The sequence below is a fragment of the Tamandua tetradactyla genome, chromosome 18, assembly GCF_023851605.1.
Source record: "Tamandua tetradactyla isolate mTamTet1 chromosome 18, mTamTet1.pri, whole genome shotgun sequence".
In the NCBI taxonomy this organism is placed as follows: Eukaryota; Metazoa; Chordata; class Mammalia; order Pilosa; family Myrmecophagidae; genus Tamandua; species Tamandua tetradactyla.
The window spans coordinates 529,524-554,319 of NC_135344.1; the positions used below are offsets into that span (position 1 = coordinate 529,524).

Below are 24,796 nucleotides of genomic sequence, written 5' to 3' on the forward strand. Positions count from 1 at the left end.
GAAACCTAGACTACAAATTTCAGCAGCCATGTACCTAAAGGATGAGAAACTTGATATGATAACTACCTACAAACACCCAGAGGCCTTTTCTGATTCACTGATAGTCAGAGGCACACAGAATCCTTCCTTGGCATTGTGATTCCCTGATTAATACCTGAGGTCCAAGGACAGCCCTGGCTCCTGCAGAATTTCAATTCTATGTACTCCCAATATGCCAAACCGAACTCCCTATTTAAAGTAAAGCAATTCTGAGGTCTCTCTTTCATCTTCAACTAAAAAGTCCTGAATTATACGCTCCCTAGCATCTCATTCTGTTTTTTCTTTCTTTTTCTTTTTTGGTCTGTGGCTGGATTCTTTTACTTTCAGAAACAGTTATTAAGTTTTTAAATGCCAATTAATTTTTATGTAATAAATGAATTGTACACAAAGAAACAATGACCACTTCAGGCGTTTTCCACATCATTCACCTCACCACCAAGCCAGTGGTAAATACAAACCACCAGTTTGCATTCCCCACAACACAGAGGGACCTGTGACCCCAAAGCCCTGGAGTCCATCAAGGCCTCCACATTGCCTCATCTTATGGTTATCTCAGTTATCTCAAGGAGCAAGTCACTTGGCAGAGTTCTAAGAGCTGGGAAAATGACTCTAAGTCTGAATCTGCAAAAGAGATCATAGGAGTATGAGATGTCATTTAATGAAATAATGGGTTATAAATTCAAGTGAAGGGAAGGATCTCTCCCCTGTAAAGGCTCACTTCCTAAGATGGTTTAGCGAATAGAGATCATCCCAAGGCACCTTGGGAGGCATGTGATGCAGATGGTAGGAAAACATAAGGTAGGAAACCTATGTCATCCAGTCACCCCTAAGGAGAGATCTCCCCATCCAGGAAGTCTTGGATTGGTGGGGAAAATAGGTCAACAGAAAATCATGAATTATTAAGAATGTGCCAGTTCCAAAAGATTTCTCCTGCATTCTTATGATTGAAATCCAGGTCTCTTAGCTCATACATTTGGTGAGACACTACAGTTCTCTGCCACTGCCAGCATTGACCAAACTCCAAGGAAAGATGGGAACTTCAGGGGAGGCAGATGACTATGTCTTTATAGGCAGGACCATGCTTCCCAAGAGCAGGAAAAACTCTAAGTCAGGAGAATAAGCACACCCAGAGAATTAAGCAGAGGAGTCATCTACTAAGATATCTCACCATTTTACCCTTTCATGCTCCTGTGTATGGAAGGGTCCTGGCATGGCATTGATTTATCCTTTAAGTTTACTTTAGGTTTATGCAAGACAGAGAAGCCAAAGCACATGGGCCAGTCTACCATGACTGTGATTAGCCATTTCTCCTTTCCTTAATGCACAGTACACATTCTATTTCTAGAAAGAGTAGATCAAATTTAAGTAGCACTTTTTAAATAAACATTGCTTATATGCCCCTCCCCCTGCCTACCTGAGAGTCTGTCATAGTTGGCAGGCACTTGTTTGTTTGTTCTGTATAGTGAGTTGTGGTTAAAATTTTATTGGCTTTGGAGGCAGGGCTTTTGTTGACCTCTGGAGTGATGGAAGGCCTGCTGATGGCAGCCAGAGTGTCTCCCCAGCTGGCCCTGGATCAGCTCTGCCTTGCTCTATGATGATGTCTGAAACAGTTCTCAGGTATCTTTGAGTTTCCCAATGGAAATCCTGGTATGTACTGCTATGGTTGTTCTAACACTAAAATCCTGACATACTGTATGAAGGCAAAAAGAGCAAGACAAAGTATTTCTGTCCATGCTGAACAGCAGCATAAAGTCCTTGAAAAGACTGGCTTAATGTCACTAGCCTGCAAAGCTCTTGAGTCCTCTGTGGTGGAGACCAGCCCTTTGACATTGAAAGTTCTTTGTTTTGCAAAACTCAGTACAAATCTGAACAGTCCTTAACTCAAAGATACAGTAGACCTTCTGGAAAAGAATAGAAAAGGAAGCCCCCTGAGCTCTCATCTCATGGAAAGATGATGGGTCTCCTTCAAAAACAGACTCACTCACGCCACAAGGCAGAAAAATTGCTCCAATCTCATATGACTGATCAAGAAAGATTTTAAAAGCATCTCCAATGAATGAAGAAAACTTCAGAAGAGAACAATGGATGGTGTGAATGAAACCACTCATCGTAAGGAAAATCTAAAAGTGATTTCCCAGGAGACTGCAGGATAAACCAAAAGGTGTGAGATTTGAAGAAATTAAAAAACAAAACTGCTTGAACACTCCAACATACTATTGAAATGGGTGGTGCAGGACAAAATCCATGATGGAAATTGTGCTGAAGGACATGAAGTTTGCTGATCACTTTAGGGAAGCTACATGGTTGATGGCATCTTGAATTTAGACAAAAGAAGGGAGTTAGAAAAAGGAAATCACCAGTCTATGAGTTGGCAGGTGATCTGAACAAATTCATCAATATTGTCAATGTAAATGCTTCCTCTAAAAGACTGGAAGGAGAAAACAAAAAGGTATTCAAGAATGTCTGTGAAGAAAATAAAATGAATGACAAGATTCAAGGGCAAATGAAGTTTCCAAAATGAACAATCTTCTTTTCAGTCTTCAAAGTCACACCTGGAAAATGAGATTTAGTCTGTCTAGCTTATTGTGGCTGGGGATAAACAAACAGGTAAAAAGAATCTCTACCGAATTCATTGAATCTATGTTAAACAACATATTTCAGGGATATTTACTGATTGCTGAACAAGAAAATATTTCTAGGCCCATTACATCGTGTCTTGCCTATGTTTACATCACTTATCTCTCACTCTTTGATGTAATTAGTCATGGAGATATGTGAATTTTAATTTCTAAATATGTTTATTTAATTTTACCCTTCCACCCTCTTCCACTTTCATAAATGTAGTCCCAGATTTCATCATTTATAGCCGGGATCATTGACACAAACTTTCAAATATCCTCTCTGCCTCTAGCCTGGCTCTCCTCCAACACATCCTCTAAATGCTAAAATATTTCTAAAATGGAGTTTACACAATGTTATTCCCTTATGAAAAATCTTTCAATAGTTTTTATAGCCTGCACAAACTAATTTAAAATTTTAATCATGTCTTTATGATTAGAAAGGAATTCTTGTGGGCTGAACACAGTACCTCTCTGGTGTCATCTCCTACTCAGAAAGATGTTATACTAGAAGTCAGCACATTCAAACAATGTTATGGGGAAAAATTATTTAAGATATTTAATAAAATTCTTGTCAAATATGTTTGTGAAAGTGAGGAAACAGGTTTCAATATAGTAATAGGCATTAAGGATATCCAAGAAAGAAGCAAAGAGGGGAAAATTTGAACATCAAACATTTGTTTTTCACTGAATACCTAAGAAAATATATAGAAATTCAGTTTGGGAAATGCCACTGTAGATATTTTGAATAACTCACGTTTCTTAGAATATGCTGTTTTCCCTTGTTTCTCCACCTCTGGCTCAGTTGCTTTTCATTCATTCACTTGTTCATTCAGAAACATTTATAGCACACCAACTCTATTTTCTTAAAATTGATACAGGCTGGGCAGTCAGTGGGAGTATATACTATGGACAAACCAAACAATGAAATACAATTAAATCAGTCAGGATAAATGTGAAGTTTACAGCATAAAGTGAGAAAAACTGAGTTGGGGAACATCAGGTTATAGTAACCATGTACTTTCCTTTACTACTGAGTTATTCTGGAGATTACCTCAGTTTACCACTGTATTTTGGGGCTTACCTGTTAAGTGCACATGTTTTATATGTCTTCTTAAGGTATTGATCCTATAATTGCTATGAAATTGTCCACCTGTTTCTAGTAATATGTCATATCATAACATTAATTTTTCTGATATTAACATGACAACTCCAGTTCTCTAATCGTTATTGTTTCAATATATCTGTCTCTATGATTTTACCCTCAATCTATTTGTTTCTTTGAATCTAATGCAGTTCTCTTATAGGCAGTACATATTTGGATCTTGCAATTTCATCCAGTGTGACAATCTCTGAATTTGATTGAAGAGTTTATAGAGTTCACATTTAGTGTTGTTATTTGTATGTCTTGATGAATAATTCCCATATTGCTATAATGATATAATTATTGTTTTATACAGTCCTACATCTTTTAAAGAAGCTGGGTTTAAAAACTGGGAAAGGTATATCTATAAAGCTTTTATGTTAAACCACAGAATTTTATATTAACCCCTAGAATTACCATTTCTGGTGCTCTTTATTTCTTACTGAGAATTTTTTCTTATCTATTTCTTAATTAGAGAAATTATAGGTTTAGAAAAAAATCATGCATAAAATAGAGAGCTAACTCATAGTCATAATGTAGAATATCAGGTAGGAATAAGAAATGAGGATTAATACTTAAATTACACAGAGTTTCTAATTCAGTTGATGGTAAAATTGTGTAATTGATGGCAATAATAGTGGCACAAAATTGTGAAAATGAATAACAGCTCTGAATTATATATTTGAATATGATTAAAAGGGAAAATTTTAGGTTGTGCAATTTTTACTAGCAACAAAATAGAAAATACACAAATTGTATTTATACAAAAGAAGCAATAAACCTTATTGCAAATGATGAACTATAATAATTAGTGCAATTATTAGAATGTTCTTTAATGAATTGTAACAAATGTACCACATTATGCAGAATAACCTCTTGGCTCAGTTTGAAATCTCTTAGTCACTGAAACTTTTTTTGTCTCATTTATCTTTTCCCCCTTTCGGTGAAGAAAGCCTTCTCAATCCCTTGGTGCCAAGTCCTGGCTTATCCCAGGAATTTTGCCTCAAGTTACCAGGTAGATTTACATGCCTGGGAGTCATGGCCCACATGGGGGGAGGAAAACAAGTTCACCTGTTGAGATGGTTCAGAGGGAGAGGCCACATCTGAACAACAAAGAAGGTTCTCTGGGGGTGACTCTTAGAACTAAATTTAAGCAGGCTTAACCTAACATTTGTAGGAATGTTTCATAGTGGCAAACTGCCAAATCAAGGGCTCAGCCTATTAATATGGCTGCCCCCACTCCTTGCAAGAATATCAGAAATTCTCTAAATGGGAAAATTGAATATTTCCTCCTTTCTCCCCAGTCCCCCAAGGGGACATTGGAAATAACTTTTTCTTCACTGCCCAAATTACTTTGAGATATATTGGGGCATCACATTAATATGGACAAACCAACAAAATCTGGCACCCTACTCAATATTCCATATACTGATGGTGTTCAACTAAACTGACCATCCAAGTTAAATTAGGAAATGCATTACCCAAAATATGTTATTATTATTATTATTATTATTATTATTATTATATAGCATAACATATATGCAAAGCAAAGAAATAAAAACGCAATAGTTTTCAAAGTACTCTTCAAAAAGTAGTTACAGGACAGATCCCAGAGTGTGTCATGAGCTACCATGTGATCCATTCATATTTTTCCTTCTAGCTGCTCCAGAATATAGGAGGCTAGAGGGATTAAATATTTTTTTATCATCACAATTGACTTTTTTCCTCCTTTTTAATGAAAAAATGACATATGTACAAAAAAGCTATAAATTTCAAAGCACAGCACTACAATTAGTAGAACATATTGCAGAATTTTACATGGGTTATAATTTCACAATTTTATGTTATATTTCTAGCTGATCTAAAATATTAGAGACTAAAAGAGATCGATTTAATGATTCAGCATTCATATTCATTTGTTAAATCCAATCTTCTCTGTATAAATTCAACAGCACCTTGGATATTTCCATTCCTCTCTTTAGGGGTGTTTGGGCTATAGCAACACCAAATTTTTGATATTGGAAGAGTCTGTCACTAATATGGGGTAGGGAGATGGAACTATCTGATGTTCTGGAGAGGCTGGGCTAAGTTTCAGGATTTATCTGGACCAGGGCCCCACCTGGAGGTTGTAGATTTCTGAAAAGTTATGCTAGTGCATGGAACCCTTGTGGAATCTTATATATTGCCCTAGGTGTTCTTCAGGATTGGCTGGAATGGTCCTGGTTTGGGGTTGGCAGGTTATGAAAAGTTGCAAGATCTAACTGAAGCTTATGTGACAGCAGCCCCCAGAGTAGCCCCTAAACTCTATTTGAACTCTATCTGCCACTGATACTTTACAAATTACACTTCTTTTTCTCCTTTTGGTCAGGATTGAATTGTTAACCCCATGGTGCCAGGTCTGGATTCATCCCTGGGAGTCATCTCCCATGTTGCCAGGGAGACTTTCACCCCTGAATATCATAGCTCATTTAGTGGGGAGAGCAATGATTTCACTTGCAGAGCTCAGATTAGAGAGACTGAGTCCACATCTGAGCAATAACAGAGGTCCCCCAGAAGTAACTTTTAGGCATGCCTATAGGTGGTGTAAGCTTCTACACTACCTACATAAGCTTCACAAGACTAAGCCTTATCATCAAGGGCATAATTGGGTGTCCCTAAAGTTTGACACAGTATCAGGGGATTCCCTGATGGTAAGGCTTAATAGTTCCATATTCTTTCTGCCATCCCTCAGGGGACTTTGCCAATACTTTTTGATTATCTACTTAATATACTCTAGAATGTATCAGGCATTACAATAATCTATACAGGATTAAAGGACCTCTTTCTTATTCTGTGCTCCCTGAGTTTCAGTTGTTCAAGTGAGCTATACAGATAGGTTGAATTAGATTATGCACTACAGAAAATTTCAGTTCCAGATCAAATAAACCTTTCTTCCATTGGTCTCAAAGATTATGCGTGATTCTACAATATAGACACTGTCTTCTTTACCCCTATGTTCTGAATTGCTTTAATTCCAACCTGTTTGGTTTCATTCTTATCTGTAAACTTTCAGTTATATATATAAAACAGCCTCTCAAAATCCAGAAATAATAATCACCACTCCAAACTTAATGTGTCTGCTCTAAAAGCTTACAATCTATGTCCTTGTTTTCTTATAAGCATTTTCCAAAGGTGACCATACCATTGTTGTTCTTTTGTTTCTGGCTTATTTTGTCTCTCCAAATGTCCCACATGTTCATTCACATCATTGCATACCTCACAACTGTTCTTTTTGATGGCAGCACAACCCTCATTCATAAGTAATCACCAATATTTGCCAATCTACTTCTCCATCAGTGTTTCCTTCAACCACCTGCATTCATCAGGCATTATGTAGAAGGGCCCAAAGTCCACAGTCCATCAAGATTCTCAATTTTAGATAATTTCATTGTTCCCAAGAGAATGATAACAAATAAACATACCCTTGCCAAGTAGGAAATCTAAACCTCCTCTTAACTCTTGTCCCACCTCCCATTATTTGCCTCTGCTGTTGCTGTGATAGTGCTGATGGTTTCCTTTTGAACATAGCTCATACATGTCATAGTGATTTCCCCCCACCTGGACTTAACCACTCTTTATACAAGAATCACATATTTGAAGTATCGTTGAGAACTAATTCATATTTCTGATGTTAATCAGTAGGACACATAGGTCTATACAACCCCTTTCAATCTTTTTCATCTACAATATGGTAATAGTACTTACAGATCTACCAGAGAACCACCTTCACTTGTATCTAGTCCCTTACATTGGTGTTCAACCTTATTAGCTAATGGTTCATCTATCTCTAGTTTCTATGAACCTTTAAGTCTCCTTTATTCTATATTATAGGTCTGATTATACCTTTATACTGGTCATAAAAGTGGAATAATACAATATCTACCCTTCTGTATTTGACCAACTTCACTCAGCATTATGTCCTCAATGCCCATCCATCTTGTCATGCACTTCAGGACGTCATTTTGTCTTACTACTGTGAAATATTCTGTCATCTGTATATACAACATTTTTTTTGATCCACTCATCTGTTGATGGGCACTTGGTTTGTTTCCATCTTTTGGTGATTGTGAATAATGCTGCTATGAACATCGGAGTGCAAACGTGTCTTTGTGTTGTAGCGTTCAGCTCTTCTGGGTATATAACAAGTAGTGCAATTGCTGGGTCATAGGGAAGCTTGATATTTAGTTTCCTAAGGCACTGTCAAGCAGTCTTCCATAGTGGCTGCACCATTATACATTTCCACCAGCAGTGCATAAGCGTCCCCATTTCTCCACATCCTCTCCAACATTTATAGATTCCTGTTTGTTTAATAACAGCCATTCTTATAGGTGTGAGGTGGTAACTCATTGTAGTCTTGAACTGCACTTCCTTTATAACCAATGAAAATGAGCATCTCTTCATGTGCTTTTGAGACATCTGTATTTGCTCTTCAGAAAAATGCCTATTCATATCTTTAGCCCATTTTATAATTGGGTTGTTTGTTCTTTTGCTGTTGAGTTGTATGATTTCTTTGCATATACAGGAAATCAAACCTGTGATTTCCAAACATTTTCTCTCATTGAGTTGGCTGTCTCTTCACTTTTTTGACAAATTATTTTGAAGTGCAGAAACATTTGATTTTGAGGAGTGCCCCTTATCTATTTTCTCTTTTGTTGCTTGTGTTTTTGGTGTAAAGTTTAGGAAACTACCTCCTATTACTAGGTCTTCGAGATGTTCCCCTACATTTTATTCTAGAGGCTTTATGGTGCGAGTTCTCATATTCAGGTGTTTGAGCTATTTTGAGTTAATTTTTGTGTAGAGTAAGATAGATATCCTTTGGCTATAGATACACAGTTCTTCCATGTTCAATTACTGAAAAGGCTATTTTGCCCCAGTTAATGGGATTTGGGGGCCTTGTCAAAATTCAGCTGACCATAGATTTGGTGGTCTATTTCTGCATTCCTGTTTCAATTCCATTGGTTGATGCTTCTATCTTTGTACCAGTACCATGCTGTTTTAACCAATGTGGCTTTACAATAGGTTTTGAAGTCAGGGAGTGTTAATTCTCCCACTTTCTTCTTCTATTTTTGGATGCTTTTAGCTATTTGGGGTCTCTTTCCCTTCTAGATGAATTCAGTAGTTAGGTTTTCCAAATCTTCAAAGTAGGTTGTTGGAATTTTGATTGATACAGTGTTGAATCTGTAGATCAATTTGCCAAGAATTGATATCTTATCTATATTTAGTTTTCCTATCCATGTGCAGGGAATGTCTTTCCACTTATTTAGATCCCCTTTGATTTCTTTTACCAATATTATATAGTTCTTCTGTGTACAAGTCCTTTACTTCCCTAGTTAAGTTCATTCATAAGTACTTGATTCTTTTAGTTGCTATATTGAATGATTTTTTTCTTAACTGACTCCTCAGACAGGTCATTGCTTGTGTATAGAAATGTTACTGAATTTTGCACATTAATTTTATATCCCACCACCTTGCTGAATTTGTTTATTAGTTTGTGCTGGTTTGAAGGGAAGTATGCCCCCTAAGAAAAGCCATGTTTTAATATGGATCCCATTTCTTAAAGGTAAAATAGTCTCTATTCAATGCTGTGTATTTGGGACTGTGATGGGATCATCTCCCTGGTTGATGAGATTTAGTTAAGAACGGTTGTTAAACCGGATTAGGGGATGACATGTCTCCACCCATTTGAGTGGGTCTTGATTGGTTTACTGGAGTCCTATAAAAGAGGAAATATTTTGGAGACTCAGAGAGACTCAGAGAGAGCAGAGAATGCTGCAGCACCATGAAGCAGAGTCCACCAGCCAGCAACCTTTGGAGATGAAGAAGGGAAATGCCTCCCGGGGAGCTTCATGAAACCAGAAGCCAGGAGAGTAAGCTAGCAGATGACGCCGTGTCTACCATGTGCCCTTCCAGCCGAGAGAGAAGCCCTGAACTTCACCCTGAACTTCATCGGCCTTCTTGAACCAAGGTATCTTTCCCTGGATGCCTTTGATTGGACATTACTATGGACTTGTTGTAATGGGGACATTTTCTCGGCCTTAGAACTGTAAACTAGCAACTCATTAAATTCCCCTTGTTAAAAGCCATTCCGTTTCTGGTATATTGCATTCCAGCAGCTAGCAAACTAGAACATAGTTCAAGTAACTTTGCTGTAGATTTCTTAGGATCTTCCAAATACAGTGTCATATCATTTGCAAATAATGAGAGTTTTACTTCTTCCTTTTCAATTTGGTTGCCTTTTACTTCTTTATCCTGCCTGATTGCTCTAACTAGATATTCTAGCACAATGTTGAATAATAGCAGTGACAGTGGGCATCCTTATCTTGTACCTGTTCTTAGGGGAAAATTTCAGTCTCTCTTCATTGAGAGACCCTTCTGTTTTACAGCTGCATAATATTTCATCATCTGTGTATATCACAGCTTAGTTGGCCACTCATTTATTGATGAGCATTTAGACTCTTTCTAGCTCTTGACAATCATAAATAATACTGCTGTAAACAATGGTGGGCAAATGTCTGTTTATGTCCTTGTCCTCATGGCCTCTGAATATGTACCTAATAATCAGATTGCTGGATCATATGACAATTTTGTATTTAGCTTTCTAAGGAACTGCCAAACTGCCTTTCAGAGTGATTGTACCATTTTGCATTCCCACCAAAGGTGGATAAGGGTGACTTTTTCTCCACATCCTCTCCAGCACTTGTCATTTTCTGTTTTTTTTTAATAATAGTGATTTTATTGGATGTCAGATGATAGCTCATATAGTTTTGATTAGCATTTCTCTAATAACCAGTGAAATTGAGCATCTTTTTATGTGTCTCTTAGCCATTTGTGTTTCCTCTTCTGAGAAGTTTCTTTACATGACTTTTGTCCATTTTTAAATTGGTTTGTTTGTCTTTTTGTTTTTGAGTTGAAGAATCTCTTTATATATTTTGGATACTAAAACATTATCTGATATGTGGTTTTTGAATATTGTCTCCCATTGCATAGGCTGCCTTTTTAGTTTCTTGACAAAGTTCTTTGATATGCAAAATTATTTAATTTTGAGGAGTTCACATTTATCTATTTCTTTCCTCAATGCTTGTGCTTTGAATATAAAGTGTAGGAAACCACCTCCTATTACAAATTTCATAAGAAATTTCCCTACACGTTCTTCTAAAAACTTTATGGTCTTAGTTCTAATGTTTAGGTCTTTGATCCATTTTAAATTATTTTTGTATGGGTATGAGATATGGATCCCCTTTCATCTTTTGCGTATGGATCTGCAGTACTCCAAGCATCATTTATTGAAGAAGCTACTCTCTCCCAGGAGGATTGGCTTGACTGTCTTATCAAAGATCAGTTATCCATAGATAAGAAGGTCTATATCTGAACATTATTTTATTGCATTTTTCAGTATTTCTATCTTTATGACAATACCATGCTGCTTTGACCACTGTAGTTTCATAATACGCTTTAAAGTCAGGTAGTGTGAGACTCTTCCCTTTCAAATAAATGTGACTGTTTTTTTTTTTTTATTTCTGCAAAGTAAGTTTTTGGGATTTTAATTGGCATTGCATTGAATCTATAAATAATTTGGGTATAATTTAAATCTTGACTATATTTAATCTTCCAATCTATGAACATGATATGCCCTTCCATTTACTTAGGTTTTCCATGATGTCTTTTAAAAATGTCTTGTAGTTTTCTGTGTATAAGTCTTTTGTGTCCTTAAATTTATTCATCAATATTTGATTCTCATGGTTGTTATTGTAAAAGGGGATTTTCCCTTTATTTCCCCCTCAGATTGCGCATTCCTACTCTATAGAAACACTACTGAACTGAGGGTGTTGTTCTTGTATTGTGCCACTTTTATTGGTGTGGGTAGCTTTGCTATAGATTTTTTGGAATTCTTGACATATAGTATCATATAATCAACAAACTGTGGGAGTATTACTTATTCCTTTCCAATTTGTAAGCCCTTTATTTCATTTACTTGTCTGATTATTTGGTTAGTACTTCTATTGTTGAATAAAAATGGTGAAAATGGACATCCTTGTTTTGTCCTGATATTAGAGGGAAATTTTTCAGTCATTCCTCATTGAGGATCATGTTAGCTGTGGGTTTTTCTTTACCATGTTGAGAAAGTTCGCTTCTATTCATGTCCTTTGAAGTGTTTCCATCAAGAAAAGATGTTGATTTTTGCCAAATTTGTTTTCTGCATCAATTGAGCTGATGATGTGGTGTTTCTGCTTCAGTTTATTGATATGGTGTATTGCATTAATTGATTTTCTTATTTTGAACCATCCTTGCATACCTGGAATAAATCCTCTTTGGTCATGTTGTATAATTATTTTGATGTGCTGCTGGATTTGATTTGCAAGTATTTAGTTGAGGATTTTTCATCTACATGCATTACAAAGATTGGTCTGTGATATTCTTTTCCTGTGGTAACTTTGCCTGGCTTTGGTATTAGAATGATGTGGGCTTCATTAGAATGAGTTAGGTAGCTTTCACTCTTCTTCAATTTTTTTGAAATATTTGAGCAGGATTGGTACTAACTCTTTCTTGAATGCTTGATAGAATTCATATGTGAAATCATCTTGTCCTGAACTTTTTTTTCAGAGGGGCATCTTGATGTGTAATTCAATCCCTTTACATGGAATTGGTTTTTTGAGGTCATCTATTTTACTGATGTTGTTGAGGTTGTTCATTTTTTTCTAGGAAGCCATCTGTTTCATCTGTGTTGTCTAGTTTATTTGCATATAGTTGCTCATAGTATTCTCTCTTTATTACTGTGGTGTCAATGCTTATGTCTTCTCTTCCATTTCTGATTTTATTTGTTTGCACCTTCTCTCTTTTTTCAAGAACTTAATTAGGGTTCCATCAATTTTATTGATTTTTTTCTCAAAGAAACAACTTATAATTTTGTTGATTTTTTCAATTGTTTTCATGTTCTCAAGTTCATTTATTTCTGATCTAATCTTCATTATTTCTTTATTTTTCCTTGCTCTGGGGTTAGTTTGCTGTTCTTTCTCTTATTCTGCCAAGTGAACAATTAATTCCTCAATTTTTCCTCTCTGTCTTTAACATAGTCATATAAGGCAATAAATTTCCTTCTTAGCCCTGCCTTTGCTGCATCCCATAAATTTTCATATGTTCTGTTCTCATTTCCACTTGCCTCGAGGTATTTTTCTGATTTCTCTGGTAATTTCTTCTTTGCTCCACTGGTTTTTAAGAGTATATTGTTTACCCTACATATATTTGTTAATTTTCTGGCCCTCTGTCTGCAGTTGATTTCCAACTTTATTCCACTATGATATGAGAAATTGTTTTGCATTATTTCAAACTTTTTTAAATTTATTGAGACACATTTTGTGATCAGTGTATTATCTATCCTTGAGAATGATCCATGAGCACTTAGGAAAAATGTGTATCTTGCTTTTGTGGGGTATAATGCTCTGTAAATGTCTACTAAGTCTAGTTCATTTATTGTGTCATGTAATATACCTGTTTATTTATTGATCTCTGTTTAGATGTTCTATTAATTGAAGAGAATGGGGAATTGAAGTCTTCAAGTATCATGGTAGATGGGCCTATTTTTCCCTTCAGTGTTGTCAATGTTTGCCTTCTATACTTTGGAGAACTCTGATTTAGTGTGTAAATATTTATGATTGTAATGTCTCCTTGTTCAATTGTTCGTTTTATTACTACAGTGTCCTTCTTTATTTCTTTAAAATGTTTTATACTTGAAATCTAATTTGGTAGATGTTAATAAAACTACTCCTGCACTTTTCTGATTTTTGTTTGCATGAAATATCTTATCCTGAAGCAGCAGCAGCAGCGGCCGCGGCATCCAGAACGTCGGCAGCATTCTGGAGGCTCCGAGCGGTCTTTCTGCCGAGCCTTGGCCCCGGTCCCCAACCTCCCCGCCCCGTCCGTTGTCATCTGGGCGGTTGTAAGTTGGCAATTAAATTTGACTCCTCATAGGTGAAGTAAGGTCCCCAAGTATGCCCGCCATGGCTTTACTCACTGCGGCCGCCTGGCTCTTCAGAGCCAAGGACAGCTACTAGGGGAGTAGAAATGATACAGAACAGCTCCCAAAGCCACGACACAGATAAAAAAGACTGCGTACCCCATCCTGGAATGGTTGGCTGCTGAGAGAACTCGCTCTGGTGAGATCGCCGAGCAGCGCGGGCTTCACCAGGCAGGGCGGCAAGCAGCCGGAGTCACTCCCTTCCCCCTCCCCGGGCCGGCTGGGAGAATTGGACAGGCAGTCCCCTCAAACCACGGGGGCTGTTGCCCACACCACGCGCAGCCCCCCGGACCAACTGAGAGAATTGGATCGGAAATCCCCAGGCCGCGGAGAACAGCGACTGGGGGGGGGCCCTTCCAAACCAGTGACTCCCCGGGAACGTGCACTTTCCCAGGCGGGCCATGCGGCTGGCACCCTCCCGCCAAGCTTGGCGCCCCGGGCTGACTAGGAAATTCGGACGGGTGCATTCGTGGGCTACGGCGGCCAGTGACCCTCCCCGCGTTCGGATCCCGGGCTGGCCGGCACACTTCCAAGCCACTTCGGCTAGCAAACCTCCTGAACAGCGAGAGTTTTCCAAAGTTAAAGGACCCACAGCACCTTTTACTGGTGGGACCCGCAGACAAACGTGTGCCACGAGCGACACATACTGGGAAGGATAAGAAAAACAGAACCCAGAGATTTCACAGAAAAATCTTAAAACCATGTTGGGTCCGACACCCAGGGAAATCTGACAAAATGCCCAGACGCCAGCAGCAGAAGATAACTGTCCACACTCAGAAGATTGAGAATATGGCCCAGTCAAAGGAACAAACCAATAGTTCAAATGAGATACAAGAGCTGAGACAACTAATGCTGAATATACGAACAGAAATGGAAAACCTTTTCAAAAATGAAATCAATAAATTGAGGGAGGACATGAAGAGGACATGGGCTGAACAAAAAGAAGAAATAGAAAAACTGAAAAAACAAATCACAGAACTTATGGAAGTGAAGGATAAAGTAGAAAAGATGGAAAAAACAATGGATACCTACAATGATAGATTTAAAGAGACAGAAGATAGAATTAGTGATTTGGAGAATGGAACATCTGAATTCCAAAAAGAAACAGAAACTATCGGGAAAAGAATGGAAAAATTTGAACAGGGTATCAGGGAACTCAAGGACAATTGAACCACACAAATATACGTGTTGTGGGTTTCCCAGAAGGAGAAGAGAAGGGAAAAGGAGGACAAAAACTAATGGAAGAAATTATCACTGAAAATTTCCCAACTCTTATGAAAGACCTAAATTTACAGATCCAAGAAGTGCAGCACACCCCAAAGAGATTAGACCCAAATAGGCGTTCTCCAAGACACTTACTAGTTAGAATGTCAGAGGTCAAAGAGAAAGAGAGGATCTTGAAAGCAGCAAGAGAAAAACAATCCAAAACATACAAGGGAAACCCAATAAGACTATGTGTAGATTTCTCAGCAGAAACCATGGAAGCTAGAAGACAGTGGGATGATATATTTAATTACTAAAAGAAAAAAACTGCCAACCAAGACTCCTATATCCAGCAAAATTATCCTTCAAAAATGAGGGAGAAATTAAAACATTCTCAGACAAAAAGTCACTGAGAGAATTTGTGACCAAGAGACCAGCTCTGCAAGAAATACTAAAGGGAGCACTAAAGTCAGATACAAAAAGACAGAAGAGAGAGGTGGAGAAGAGTTTAGAAAGAAGGAAAATCAGATGTGATATATATAATACAAAAGGCAAAATATTAGAGGAAAATATTATCCAAACAGTAATAACACTAAATGTCAATGGACTGAATTCCCCAATCAAAAGACATAGATTGGCAGAATGGATTAAAAAACAGGATCCTTCTATATGCTGTCTACAGGAAACACATCTTAGACCCAAAGATAAACATAGGTTGAAAGTGAAAGGTTGGGAAAAGATATTTCATGCAAATAACAACCAGAAAAGAGCAGGAGTGGCTACACTAATATCCAACAAATTAGACTTCAAATGTAAAGCAGTTAAAAGAGACAAAGAAGGACACTATATACTAATAAAAGGAACAATTAAACAAGAAGACATAACAATCATAAATATTTATGCACCAAACCAGAATGCCCCAAAGTACATGAGGAATACACTGCAAACACTGAAAAGGGAAATAGACTCATATACCATAAGAGTTGGAGACTTCAATTCACCACTCTCATCAATGGACAGAACATCTAGACAGAGGATCAATAAAGAAATAGAAAATCTGAATATTACTATAAATGAGCTAGACTTAACAGACATTTATAGGACATTACATCCCACAACAGCAGGATACACCTTTTTCTCAAGTGCTCATGGATCATTCTCAAAGATAAACCATATGCTGGGTCACAAAACAAGTCTTAACAAATTTAAAAAGATTGAAATCGTACACAACCCTTTCTCGGATCATAAAGGAATGAAGTTGGAAATCAATAATAGGCGGAGTGCCAGAAAATTCACAAATACGTGGAGGCTCAACAACACACTCATAAACAACCAGTGGGTCAAAGAAGAAATTGCTAGAGAAATTAGAAAATACCTCGAGGTGAATGAAAATGAAAACATATAAAAAATTATGGGATGCAGCAAAGGCAGTGCTAAGAGGGAATTTTTTTGCCCTAAATACCTATATCAGAAAAGAAGAAAAGGCAAAAATTCAGGAATTAACTATCCATTTGGAAGAACTGGAGAAAGAACAGCAAACTAATCCCAAAGCAAGCAAAAGGAAAGAAATAACAAAGACTAGAGCAGAAATAAATGAAATTGAAAACATGAAAACAATAGAGAAAATCAGTAAGGCCAGAAGTTGGTTCTATGAGAAAATCAATAAGATCGATGGGCCCTTAGCAAGATTGACAAAAAGAAGAAGAGAGAGGATGCAAATAAATAAGATCAGAAATGGAAGAGGAGACATAACTACTGACCTCACAGAAATAAAGGAGGTAATAACAGGATACTATGAACAACTTTACGCTAATAAATACAACAATTTAGAGGAAATGGACGGGTTCCTGGAAAGACATGAACAACCAACTTTGACTCAAGAAGACATAGATGACCTCAACAAACCAATCACAAGTAAAGAAATTGAATTAGTCATTCAAAAGATTCCTAAAAAGAAAAGTCCAGGACCAGAGGGCTTCATCTCTGAATTCTATCAAACATTCAGGAAAGAATTAGTACCAACTCTCCTCAAACTCTTCAAAATAATCGAAACGGAGGGAAAACTACCTAATTCATTCTATGAAGCCAACATCACCCTCATACCAAAACCAGGTAAAGATATTACAAAAAAAAAAAACTACAGGCCAATCTCTCTAATGAATATAGATGCAAAAATCCTCAATAAAATTCTAGCAAATCGTATCCAACAACACATTAAAAGAATTATACATCATGACCAAGTAGGATTCATCCCAGGTATGCAAGGATGGTTCAACATAAGAAAATCAATTAATGTAATACACCATATCAACAAATCAAAGCAGAAAAATCACATGATCATCTCAATTGATGCAGAGAAGGCATTTGACAAGATTCAACATCCTTTCCTGTTGAAAACACTTCAAAGGATAGGAATACAAGGGAACTTCCTTAAAATGATAGAGGGAATATATGAAAAACCCACAGCTAATATCATCCTCAATGGGGAAAAATTGAAAACTTTCCCCCTAAGATCAGGAACAAGACAAGGATGTCCACTATCACCACTATTATTCAACATTGTGTTGGAGGTTCTAGCCAGAGCAATTAGACAAGAAAAAGAAATACAAGGCATCAAAATTGGAAAGGAAGAAGTAAAACTATCACTGTTTGCAGACGATATGATACTATACGTCGAAAACCTGGAAAAATCCACAACAAAACTACTAGAGCTAATAAATGAGTACAGCAAAGTAGCAGGTTACAAGATCAACATTCAAAAATCTGTAGCATTTCTATACACTAGTAATGAACAAGCTGAGGGGGAAATCAAGAAACGAATCCCATTTACAATTGCAACTAAAAGAATAAAATACCTAGGAATAAATTTAACTAAAGAGACAAAAAACCTATATAAAGAAAACTACAAAAAACTGCTAAAAGAAATCACAGAAGACCTAAATAGATGGAAGGGCATACCGTGTTCGTGGATTGGAAGACTAAATATAGTTAAGATGTCAATCCTACCTAAATTGATCTACAGATTCAATGCAATACCAATCAAAATCCCAACAACTTATTTTTCAGAAATAGAAAAACCAATAAGCAAATTTATCTGGAAGGGCAGGGTGCCCCGAATTGCTAAAAACATCTTGAGGAAAAAAAACGAAGCTGGAGGTCTCGCGCTGCCTGACTTTAAGGCATATTATGAAGCCACAGTGGTCAAAACAGCATGGTATTGGCATAAAGATAGATATATCGACCAATGGAATCGAATAGAGTGCTCAGATATAGACCCTCTCATCTATGGACATTTGATCTTTGATAAGGCAGTCAAGCCAACTCACCTGGGACAGAGCAGTCTCTTCAATAAATGGTGCCTAGAGAACTGGATATCCATATGCAAAAGAATGAAAGAAGACCCACATCTCACACCCTACACAAAAGTTAACTCAAAATGGATCAAAGATCTAAACATTAGGTCTAAGACCATAAAACAGTTAGAGGAAAATGTAGGGAGATATCTTATGAATCTTACAATTGGAGGCAGTTTTATGGACCTTAAACCTAAAGCAAGAGCACTGAAGAAGGAAATAAATAAATGGGAGCTCCTCAAAATTAAACACTTTTGTGCATCAAAGAACTTCACCAAGAAAGTAGAAAGACAACTTACACAATGGGAATCAATATTTGGAAATGACATATCAGATAAAGTTCTAGTATCCAGAATTTATAATGAGATTGTCCAACTCAACAACAAAAAGACAGCCAACCCAATTACAAAATGGGAAAAAGACTTGAATAGACACCTCTCAGAGGAGGAAATACAAATGGCTAAAAGGCACATGAGAGAGATGCTCAATGTCCCTGGCCATTAGAGAAATGCAAATCAAAACCACAATGAGGTAACATCTCATACCCACCAGAATGGCCATTATCAACAAAACAGAAAATGACAAGTGCTGGAGAGGATGCGGTGAAAGAGGCACACTTATCCACTGTTGGTGGGAATGTCAAAGGGTGCAACCACTGTGGAAGGCAGTTTGGCGGTTCCTCAAAAAGCTGAATATAGAATTGCCATACGACCCAGCAATACCATTGCTGGGAATCTACTCAAAGGAATTAAGGGCAAAAACTCAAACGGACATTTGCACACCAATGTTTATAGCAGCGTTGTTTACAATTGCAAAGAGATGGAAACAGCCAAAATGTCCATCAACAGACGAGTGGCTAAACAAACTGTGGTATATACATACGATGGAATATTATGCAGATTTAAGGCAGGGTAAACTTATGAAGCATGTAATAACATGGATGGACCTAGAGAACATTATGCTGAGTGAGTCTAGCCAAAAACTAAAAGACAAATACTGTATGGTCCCAATGATGTGAATCGACACTCGAGAATAAACTTGGAATTTTTCATTGGTAACAGAGTTCAGCAGGATTTAGAAACAGGACAAGATAATGGGTAATTGGAGCTGATGGGATACAGACTGTGCAATATGACTGGATACAAAAACTCAAAAATGGACAGCACAATAATACCTAATTGTAAAGTAATCATGTTAAAACACTGAATGAAGCTGCATCCGAGCTATAGGTTTTTGTTTTGTTTTGTTTTGTTTTGTTTTGTTCTTACTATTATTACTTTTATTTTTTTTCCCTATATTAACATTCTATATCTTTTTCGGTTATATTGCTAGTTCTTCTAAACCAATGAAAATGTACTAAGAAACGATGATCATGCATCTATGTGATGATGTTAAGAATTACTGATTGCATATGTAGAATGGTATGATTTCTAAAAAAAAAAAAAATGGACAGCACAATACTACCTAATTGTAATGTAATTATGTTAAAACACTGAATGAAGCTGCATCTGAGCTATAGTTTTTTTCTTATATATTTTTGTATTTTTTATTTTTATTTTTATTTTTTCTCTATATTATCATTTTATTTCTTTTTCTGTTGTCTTGCTATTTCTTTTTCTAAATCGATGCATATGTACTAAGAAATGATGATCATACATCTATGTGATGATATTAAGAATTACTGATTGCATATGTAGAATGGAATGATTTCTAAATATTGTGTTAGTTAATTTTTTTTAATTAATAAATAAATAAATAAATAAATAAATTTAGTTTGAAATGCTAGTGATCAGTGAAAGGGAGGGGCAAGGGGTATGGTATGTATAGATTTTTTTTCCGTTTTCATTTTATTTCTTTTCCTGAATAGAGGCAATTGTTCCAAGAAAAAAAAAAGATATATTTATCTACATGGCTGGCTCTAAACTCCAGTAAATAGAAATGATAGATTTTTTGCCCTTATGTTCCTCTTTCCAAACTCTCTGTTATTGATGTACTCTTATCCAGGAACATATAGGAAAGAGGTTTCTGGGATATGTAGATCATACTCTCCCCTCTGGGATGCAGCAGTTAATTCAGAAGCAGGTTATAGGGAATCCAAGTTGTTAATACTCAATCCAACATTGAAATCATTCAATCTGAATATAAATTTGATTAAAACTCTTTTTCTTTATCATGATCCTACACTGCTTTTGGTTATATGTATACAAATTCCCTTGTTTTTAAATTAGATTCATTAATTTAAATTCCTTTGGAATACTTTGCATCCTTCCAAAAATAAACAAATGAGGAATTCATCAAACTTCAATAAACATGCTCTCTACCAGAACAGAATATTTTGGACATAAGCTCACCATTTCATTGAGTAATTCCTTCTGATGAATTAAAAAAATGTTTACTTATTCCTGGTGATTCACTATAAATTTTGTAGGTAGAGTCCATCAGATGATCAAGACAACTGAATAAAATGATCATTTTGTCCATGGAGTACATAAACATCTTTATCTTTCTCATAATGTAAAATACTTTTAATTTTCTTGATAATCACACATATTTACTGGGGCTTTGAGATCTCCATATAAGAGGAAACTGTGTGAGATCATAAACAATGTCTAATAATATACTTGTACAAGGATCATTGTTAAACTAACTCAGCAGTGTTATAATTGAGTTATTAATGATAAAAGTCAAAATAATCTAATAATATTATGAAAAAATTAGAATTGTGTTAAATGATGGTTTTCTCTTTTGTTTAGAACATAAACACATGTAAGTATTTGTTTACTTACATATCATCTAATTGTAGTCAGACAGTTAAAATTCCCCAACAAAACCCAAGGACAAAACCATGGTAATCAAGTGAAAGATTTACTTGAGGATTGCATTAACAATAATAATGAAAAGTATCATATCTATCAGTAAATATCACTATATAGTGAAAGTTTTGAAACAAGTGCTACTTAATCTTCAAACAGTACAAGGAAAATTTAATTTGTTTTTGAGATGAACTTGTAAAATTTTATTTAAGGATGGCATTTTGCACACCATGAGGTTTCCAACCTCAAAAGGCTTGGAAATGTATCTTGCTTAATAGGAGATATTAATGAAAATATGCAAACTCAAACAATTAATGGGATGAGAGTGTCTAAAGGTGAAAATTTAGTTAAATAATATGAATATCAAGATATTTAAATATTTTGAATCACCATTAATGATTTATGATTTTAAGATTATTATCCATTGCCTAATGAAAAATTGAAGCAATTTTACAAATGTCAAAACAACCCTTCTCAATAGCTCATATCTTACCTTTACTTTTCTCCAAATTATCATAGTCATATTGAAAAGAAATGATCCAGTGAATTATTTAGATTGATTTCTATTACAACATATTGGTTAAGATTGAAGGTTCTTAAGTGAGTATCAATTAATTCAAATTCAGACACTTAATAAGTATATGGACTGACTATCTACTTAAGCTCTCTATATCTTAGTTTTATTTTTTTATTAATTAAAAAAGAATTAATAAAACAATTAGAAATCATTCCATTCTACATGTACAATCAGTAATTCTTAATAACATCACATAGTTGCATATTCATCATTACTTAGTACATTTGCATCGATTTAGAAAAAGAAATAAAAAGACAACAGAATAAGAATTAAAACAATAATAGAAAGAAAAAAAAAACCAAAAAACCTATACCTCACATGCAGCTTCATTCAGTGTTTTAACATAATTGCATTACAATTGGGTAGTATTGTGCTGTCCATTTCTGAGTTTTTATATCCAGTCCCGTTGTACAGTCTGTATCCCTTCAGCTCCAATTACCCCTTCTCTTTTTTTTTTTAATTAACGGAAAAAAAGAAATTAACCCAACATTTAGAAATCATACCATTCACCTTAGTTTTCTTATGTACAAAATAGGGATAATGATAAAACCAGCCTCATAGTTACTGCAAAAATGAAATGAGTTTATCAATGTAGTAGACTTAACATAGTGACTCACATACTAAGCCCCTACTTTATGTTTGTTCCTGCTTTAACTTCAGCTTTTATCCCCTTTCCATTCCATTTGCCTCCCCTTATTTTTCCTTCTTCCTTGCCTAGGAAAACAGTCCCTTGTTATTCTACTCTACATATTTATTACTCAGAGAATTTACTCTTCATGCTCAACTTTAACACTGCTAAATTAGTCTCTTTCAGAGTTAGAATCAATTTCAATGAGTATAAGATGCATCAACATTACCACATTGCCTCACGTTCAAATTAATAAACATTACTAATGATTTATATTTGTGTAAATAGAATATTTATAACATATCACATTTTAATATAATGGAAACTTGAGTGACTGGATGTGATCAGATTTGGTCAAAGAAAATATGTCATTTAAGACCAAGTTGGGCTTTTTCTTATTATGTGCTTTGATACTAATCAAGGTAATAAATAAACTAAATATATTTCTAATTCTCACAGTACAGATTTTGGTAATTTAATAATTGATTGCCACTTTAATACTAATATTTTGTTTTGCCACCAGAAGAAATTATGCAGTGGTCAGTAGCTTTATAACTTACTTTATATTTTAAATAGTTTTGGAATTTAAATATGTTACATAAACACTGAATACTTCCATATATGCTTCACCCACCTTTTTAAAATAATAACACCTTTCCCAACCTTAGTTGAATTATCAAAATTAAGAAATTAAAATTTTACAGTACTATTAACCAAGCTATATATAGATATGTTCCTTTTCTGTTCCAGAATCCATTTTGGAATCCCTGAAAGCATTTAGTCAAATTTCCTTGACTCCTCTATATTGTAACAGTCCAAAAGTATTTTTTTCTTGTTACATTCAAACATCTGAAAAATACTGACCAGTTGTTTTCTTCAATGACCATCAATTTCCATTTGTCTGATAACTATGTGCCCTTCTTAGGGTCTCATGACAAGGACTATATGATGTTCATATGCTGCTGTTAGAAATCGTATTCCCTTGTTAAGGATTCTCCACTAAAAATGTGTTGCATCTTCATTTGGAATGAAGAAATATCTTGTGGGAGATATTTTAAGACTTTGTAAATACTCTGTCAGCATATTTTGTCTAAATTAATTATTGTCATGGTGTTCTAATGATGACTTTCTACATAATTCATTCCTTCTACATTTATTATTTGCAATTACTGTTCAGGGAAGACCTGTCCTTTTACCTTTGCTTGTTTATGCATTCAATTATTTATTTATATTTATATGGACATGTTTAAATATCTGATTTCAGATGGTGGAATTTTACAGAGCATTGGAAAATTGTCATTTAATTTTAATTGAAATTGCTGATATTTGAAAAAACGAACGTCAAAATAGAACAAAATATGTGAAGAACAAAAATATGAAATGAAAATAATTATATGTTTCAAAAGAGAAATGTAGTGAATAGTTTAGAATGAAAGAATTCATTGCATAGTGTAAATTATTTAAATATAATAAGGTTTCAATTAAAAAGTGATTTTCCTACATTGTATTTTGTTAAGTCAAAGAGCTTCCTCACTGAGCTTTCTGGCAATGGTTAATAAGGGTGAAAGATACCCTGAGATTTTTCTTTGAATCTTGTAGAGCATGAAGATGAGAGTGATGTATCAAGCCTTTCAACTCTTTTATATAATCCACCTTACCCAGGGAGTACATTACAAAAATAAAGATGAGAAACAGTGCTGGGGAAGATATAATGCATGTAAAGTTGATTATTGTGGGGAAAAGATCCTTGCAAATGCTCCAGTTAATACATTTTTCCCTATAATATTTCCATTACTGCCAAACTGATCTTTGAACAGCTTGAAAGTACTGCCACATTCTGAGAATTTCATTGATTTATGCAAAAAATGGAGGGTCAAGAGACAGGGTTAAATTCTGATATCTTTGTCAATTGGAATAAAAGTCAACTTGTGTAAGATTAAAATAAAAGATATTGCTTTCAACTTCTGAATGTTTTCCTATGCAACCTAATATTCTCTAATGGAAAATGTCATGAAGGTTCATGAAAATCATGTGTCAATTTGCTTTGTTTATTTTCTGCAATTATTTTTTGAATAAAAATGCTTTAAAATAGTGTTCTATTTTCTACACAATCATTACTGAAATACATTGCAGGTATTGAAACTTTAAATAGACAGATTTAAAGTGATTTCTGATTATTATTACATGATTTTATATCTACATTTTGAAATGTTGAATAGTCTTCTATTAAGACAATGTTTTAATATATGTAAGAAACCTTAAAGGTAAAAATTATTTCTGTATGCTCACTCCAGTTTTAAGAGATGAATTAAAGTGAACATGCTAAAATTAAAAAGTAACTTTAGTGAGGTAGAACATATAAACTACTAA

At 35.3% G+C, this 24,796-nt stretch overlaps 1 long non-coding RNA gene across 5 annotated transcripts in view; it reads right to left on the reverse strand.

The window, feature by feature from the left end:
• The window catches only part of LOC143662471 (uncharacterized), a 165,275-nt gene that overhangs the window by 70,793 nt on the left and 69,686 nt on the right, over positions 1-24,796 (reverse strand). For all 5 annotated transcript variants that reach the window (XR_013165334.1, XR_013165336.1, XR_013165335.1 and 2 more), the window contains one exon: positions 3,415-3,563. This is a non-coding gene — a long non-coding RNA (uncharacterized LOC143662471). The remainder of the gene's footprint in view (positions 1-3,414; positions 3,564-24,796) is intronic.